Genomic DNA, 6,683 nt, shown 5'->3' with positions numbered 1-6,683 from the left:
CATGTTCTCAGGACAAAGACGTCAGGTCAATGCAAGTTCAGTTTGTCACATGCAGTCTAAGAGAACATTTAGCCTATACAAGCCTACAATTTTTGGAAAGTTTCTTAAAATTATCTTTTTGTAGCCAATACTGTAAGTTCTCATCATTTGGCGTTTAAAAATAAACCTACCTGACAAAAGCTGTGGAAATATTTCCATTACCCCCAATGAACTCTCTCTTCGCGGATAGAGCAGCGCCACCTGGTGGAAGAACTTTAATGACTAAAAGTGCGTTCAAGTTTGTGGATAAAAGTCAATATTATCATATATACTGTAATGATGAAGAGGCTTTGCAACACTATTCTAATACTTAATGACAACTAGACAGATGCTCTATAGATTTTTCTGCCAATTTCATTAGACGTAGCTCTGGAGCTCAAGCTCTTTTAAATGTCAGTGAACTTTCTCTTTGACCTGTTTGTGCGAGCTGTCACTTTTTATCTGCCTGGTTCTTTTGCTCAAGCTTTTCTTTAAAAGGCCCAAGTCAGTGGGGAGGTGAAAAGGGTGAATTTTGAGCTGTTATCCATCCGTGTGTGTAATGAGCAATGTGCAACGGCATGAAGCTGAAATAAGAAGTCTGGTTTTCAGGTCACCATGGATACAGAATAAGATTCAGCAACAGATAAGAAGTTTGCATAGCCTACTTTAATGTCAAGGCATGTATAATTGTCATGTACAATACCCTTTCAGCCTTAAAGATAAAAATCCATGTCATGAATTATTATATGCTATTACATTAACCTAATTCATATACATATCATTCCAAGGGGATTTTTTTCTTCTTCGTGAAGTAAATTAGATACTTTTATTCACAGTTTAACTTTGTCCAAGATTTACTCTAAACTGAGAAAATATCAGTGTTTCCATGGCAATGCTGTACCACAGTGGAATTGCAGTAATGTATTTCCCCATTGGGAATTTTATTTATAGATAGTAGCATCAATAATGCAATTGCAGTTATTTATTTATTTTAAGTGATTATTGACATATAGTCTAAATGAAAAAAGTTGTTTCATCTTTTTAGAAAATGAATACAGCAATATATTATGGAGTGCAGATTAAGCTCATCCATGTAATGAGAGTGAAGGTTGTATGATAGGGATCTACTCATTTATTTATTTGTTTGCATGAATTTCCGAGTATTTAGATCTGTCCATTTCTAAAAGAAATGTACATTTAAATCAAAATCTTACAGAAAATCAACTTTTTTGCCCATTTTTCCCTTAGTATTTATTTATTTATTGTTTCGATTTGAATGATTTAAGCTTATTTCATGGTTAGAACACAATGCATTCCATCAGAAGGTTAATATTGTTGAAAAGAATGCGATTGCGGTTGAGAAATGTGATGTGTAAAATTCTTTAGTGGAAATGACGGTGGTGGAAATTTGCTTGTTTGTAAAATTTTTCTTTTAAGAGCATTTATAATGATAATTAAACATGTTGAATGCATGCACAAATCATTCGCATTGCTGTATCCAGATACACTGAGGAGTGCAGTAACACACCGGTGATGCGTCCAGCCTACCTCGAGTTCTAGAAGAAGAAGAATGATTGTGGGAAGTGTTTTAGTGGACAAATGGCTTCGTCTATGGGCGGGATGTTTCCTGGTCAGCATCCTCCTGGACCTCATGCACCGGCAGGTCCCGGGGGTCCAGGTCAGCCAGGGTTTCTCACAGCTCCCTCCGGTTATAGAGGGACAAATAACACTTTAGCAGATATTTGTTATTCTAGACATTGTCTTTTAATCGTCTGTCCTTTAATGTTTTTATCATTACAGGCGTGCTTTGCATCTCTTGTGAGTCAAGATTATGTGAATGGAACAGACCAGGAAGAAATCAGGACTGGTGCTATTATTTAAAATAGTAATAATTACAGGGAACTTTGATAAGTACTTAATAATTACCATATTCATACCTTATACCACGAGCTGCTACAAAAAAAAAAAAAAAAGAACACATAGAATTTACAGATGAATATATATATATATATATATATATATATATACAAATTATTTATCATTCCATAAATACAGCCAGAAAAAAAATGTTTTAGGAATAGAATATTATGTAAATGAGGCAAATAATATATAAAAAAATTCCTCAGTTAAAAAAAAAAAAAGATACACCTTGATATAGATAGCAGTGAACCTGAAATGTTTGGTGTAAAAAGTCTACTGAAGTGGATATTTCTGGCTGTACATGAGACAAAACTCATTTTTAAGAAAGTTGCCTTAAAATATGTATTGCAACTAAAATCTACACAAATAGATAAAGGGTAATTTGGATGTTTTCCTTCCACTGATCTGAAGGAAGACCTGTTGCATGAAAAACAAACTAGCAATGGTTTGACCTGTAAAGTCTTGCCTTCATGATTCTGCGTTTAAGGAGTGGATCGGTGTAAACAGGAGCTTCTGGATGTAGCCAGACAGACTGAAAGTTTCTTCCTTCAGAAAAGACTGTAGCTGTCTGTACAGAAACCAGAACAGAGGTGAAAACCCGTATTTTTGCTTTTAAACCCACACCTCGTCCATAAACCTTTTAAAACATTTACAGTTGCGTTCCAACCTTTGAAACATACTGTATACTTTAGTATAAACCGTTTCTATGTTTCAGGATGCATCAGAACTGAAGAATGAACTCCAAAGGAAGGAGATGTTGATTCAGAAACATCTTACTAAGATCCATCACTGGCAGCAAGTGTTGGAGGACATCAACGTCCAGCACAAGAAGCCCACAGAACTGCCCCAGGGTCCACTGGCCTCCCTGGAACAGGCCTCAGCTAACCTCCCTGCTCCCATGAAACCAAACTGAAGCGTGTCCACAACACCCCCTTCTCTCTCTCTGTCGAGCAAGCTGTGCTATACGCCTTCGTACGTGATGATTTTGTAATATACATCAATGATGTGCTTCAAGAGGTGCTAAAGGACATCACTTCCACATATCTCTCACGAGGAGGTCATCTTGAAGAACTAGAGAGTCTTTGACAATTAGTCAGAAGCATACTTAAAACTCAGTTTGTTAGGTAGGACATGTTATGACAAATAAATCAAATTTTTAACGTTTCATATAGATATGTTCATTGAGCTACAGTGACCAGAAAAAAAAAAAAAATTCAGTTTGAGAGATTTTAAAAATTTTATTAAAACATCTTTTGAAAAGTTTCAAACGTTTTGTTGAACATTAGTACATTTTTTTTTTAAGTTCCCTTTGGTCTTCCTTCATCCCCTGGCATGGCAGTCCAGCACTATACATTACTTTTTCTTTCTGCTCAGTGCTTTTATCTTCTTCCTTCCTTTATAACATGCTGTATCAAGTTTTCAACTATTTTTCAACGACCCACAAACCTTGCATTTGTAATTAATTGTATTTCCCTTTTAGTAAAGTTAAAGTCAAATCAACAAATAAAATCTAAGGCCTCTTACATAATTTGACAACAATAAAAACCCAACAGCAATTAATTGATCAATTTAAGGGTGAAACTTCTAAAGAACAAGCCAAAATGACAAAAATATCATGACTAATCAAAATCAAAAGAAAGGAAAGAGATTATATACAAGAAAACAAAGCCTACTCTTAAAACCATGAACATTTTTGCATGTGACATTCTCAAAATTTATTTGTTTTGTAATATATTTACATGACATTTTTTGTAATGCAATATCATTGCAAATGTCAAAAAAAAATATTGTAACATGAAAAGTAAATATTTATAGTTACTGCACTGCAGCATTTAAATGTAATATACAGTAAAATAAAAAATACTGTATTACAGTACACGTGGATCACCATTAGGAATAATTGGAAATACAAAAACTTAAAGGTAAAATGTGCAAAACTCATGAAAATGTCATGCAAAATCTTTTTAAAAATTTGTTTTAAATGGTTTTAAAATGGGCTTCATTGTCGTGCAAACATACAGTGAAATGAGGTCCATTATAGTGTAAACATGACTTTTAAAAAGTATGTTACCACAAATACAACACAAATATATTGAATTGTGTTCCCAATAACATTAACATAACATCTGTTCTAATATTGCTAGAACATTTCAAGTATCTTATCTATTTTAGGACCATATCCCTCCCTGATATAAACAATATTGTTCCACTTCAGCATGTTCAGCTGCATGATAAATCTCTCATTTACAGTATTCAAAATATATAAAACAGCAGAAGTGATTTTAAAGAAGAACTTATAAAGTGTTAACTTTTTCTTCACATTTCCTGCTGTTGTCTAAAAGTAGGTTTAAATCTTTGAAAATGCAGTCAGTAATGCTCCAGACAGAACGAGACAGAAAGCAATGATGAGAACAATGTAATTTCGCCAGCCCTGAAGGAGAGAGAGGAGGAGATGAAGGGCTCAGTATAAAAATGTAAAAGCAATAGACAGCGGGAACACAAGTATTTACCTTCACTTCTTTGAACACTACAACACCCCAAAGAGCTGCAATCAATCCAGGAACCTGGAATGAACCAAATGCACATTATTGGAAAAAAAACATGTGAAAAGTACATAAAGATGTGCGTTCTTGTGAGCTCGGTCACTCACTGTGGTGATAATAGGGAAGCTGACTACAGCACTGAGGTAATTGTTGGCAAGGAACCAGCAGCACGTGGCTATACCCACATGATACCAGAAAGGAATCCTACAAGGAAACAACAGAGGTATGTGGAAGAAAGATAAACAATGCTAAAGGAAATGCTAATTACTGGAGTAGTTCAGCCAAAGATTAAATACAAAATTGCTAATGAAAAGTACTCTCTCGAATGCCATTGAAGATGTAGAGGAGTTTATTTCTTCATCAGAACAGATTTGTGAGAATTGTAGCATTGCATCATTGTTCACCAATGGATGGGTGCCGTCAGAATGAGAGTCCAAACATCTGCCTAAAAACATCACAGTAATCCACAGTGATGTTTTTTTATCAGATGTTTGGACTCTCATTCTGACGGCACCCATTCACTGTAGAGCATTCATTTAATAGACACTGAATGCAATGCTACATTTCTCCAAATCTGATCCAATTCATCTACATCTTTTATGGCCCAGGGGTCAGTATATTTCCAAGCAAAATGTAATTTTTGGTCGAACTGTTCCTTTAAATGAAGTGATGGTGTTACCTGGCAGCACTGCTTTAGGAAAAACTTGAGGTTTGTTTTTTTTGATGGCACAGTACAGGACGAAATACACAGTACTGGTGAGGAAAATCCCACTGTATTGTGCAAAGACGTAATCCAGAATCTACGTACAAAACAGAAAATACATCACAGTTCATATTTAAGAATCCAACCAATGTTTATAAGGAGGTCATCTTGATTTACCAAACTGGCTAGCCCCATTGTACTGGCTGTCTGGATCTGATGCATGGTTTTTAATGTACAGAACTGGAACAAATGATGCTCCATACAGCAGTCCAGCGACAACAGCCAGAAACGATCCACTGCAACACATAACATCTTAATATAAACGGATTCATAAAGGCATTTTTTCTGATACTATATGCTAGTAGTACAAAAACATTTACTCATGTTGTCATGTAAGTGAGATGTGTACATACACAAGACGTTTGGTGCGTGGTGTTAATGCATCCACCCAGGAATCATCTGTTGCTACGACAGAGTCAGAGTTCACAGTCTTCGGATAAAATTGATAAAACTAGTTAACTAGAATATCCAAACATGAATATTTAAGAATGTAAAGAGCTCTAAAGGAACATGGTAATGGAGAAAAAATACGAGATGAGAGGGAAAATTATATTTAAATGGTTTTCAGTTCCTCTGAGTAACATTTCGTTAAATCTCAAAATTTTGCGTTCTGATGAACAGTTTTATGGGCAAATGCAAAGTTTCTCAGGGGAATGCAAAAATAATTTAGACCTCAGTAGAAAAAAAAAAGAAGTGAAAAATACATTTTCTAATTTTTTTTTTTAACCCCATCACCATGTCCCTCTGAAAAAAAAGGATATTTTATCACATTTTTTAAAAACTATGTCAACATACATGGTCTATTAGTAATGGTGTTTCTTCAGATGTTGCAGATCTTTGTACATCAGTCTTCACAAAGAAAAAAACTATGGCACTGTAAACATACAAAAATGAGGGAAATAAAAAGGGTGGAAAAAAAGACATTATTTCAAATAATGAGACTTACAAGTGACATCACATTCTGAAAATAATAGAATAAAAAATTAATGCATGCACATTTACCTAAGTAAACAAAGACCTGCTCCACAGAAGTTCAGAACTGGTTTGGAAACAGTCTCCGCACCAATACCAAACCAACCAAACCTAAAATCAGCAGCAAGAATCAGTGTGTGTGTGTTTATGCTGCCAATGACTGGATTCTGAAATGAAATTTTGCTTACCGAGAGCTGGCCCAACCTAAAAGCAGATTAAATGAAGCCCATATGAGAAGACCAAGACCAAGCCCAATAGTCTTTACGATAGGAACTACAGTTATATTACCTAGATAAAAACACACAAACACGGGACAGAATTTCAGTCAGTATAAATGAGAAAGTCTTTCAAGAATAGGAGAACTATTTTAGTGTTTACTATTTTTGTCAAGCAGTAATCAAATTATATTAACATATTAAATAGTTAGATGTTACCAGTAGCCCAGATTGCTCCTCCCAGCATAACAA

The 6,683-nt window shown here is 34.9% G+C and overlaps 2 pseudogenes; one reads left to right on the top strand and one right to left on the bottom strand.

Annotated features, from left to right (window-relative positions):
- The first annotated feature begins 1,425 nt into the window (after nt 1-1,425).
- Nucleotides 1,426-2,851, top strand: LOC113073475 (mediator of RNA polymerase II transcription subunit 28-like; annotated as a pseudogene).
- A 306-nt stretch (nt 2,852-3,157) lies between these two features.
- Nucleotides 3,158-6,678, bottom strand: LOC113073476 (transmembrane protein 144-like; annotated as a pseudogene).
- Between the last annotated feature and the right edge of the window lie 5 nt (nt 6,679-6,683).

Source organism: Carassius auratus, unplaced genomic scaffold (genome assembly GCF_003368295.1).
Source record: "Carassius auratus strain Wakin unplaced genomic scaffold, ASM336829v1 scaf_tig00012237, whole genome shotgun sequence".
NCBI classification, from domain to species: Eukaryota; Metazoa; Chordata; class Actinopteri; order Cypriniformes; family Cyprinidae; genus Carassius; species Carassius auratus.
This window is presented reverse-complemented; position numbering and strand designations above follow the sequence as displayed.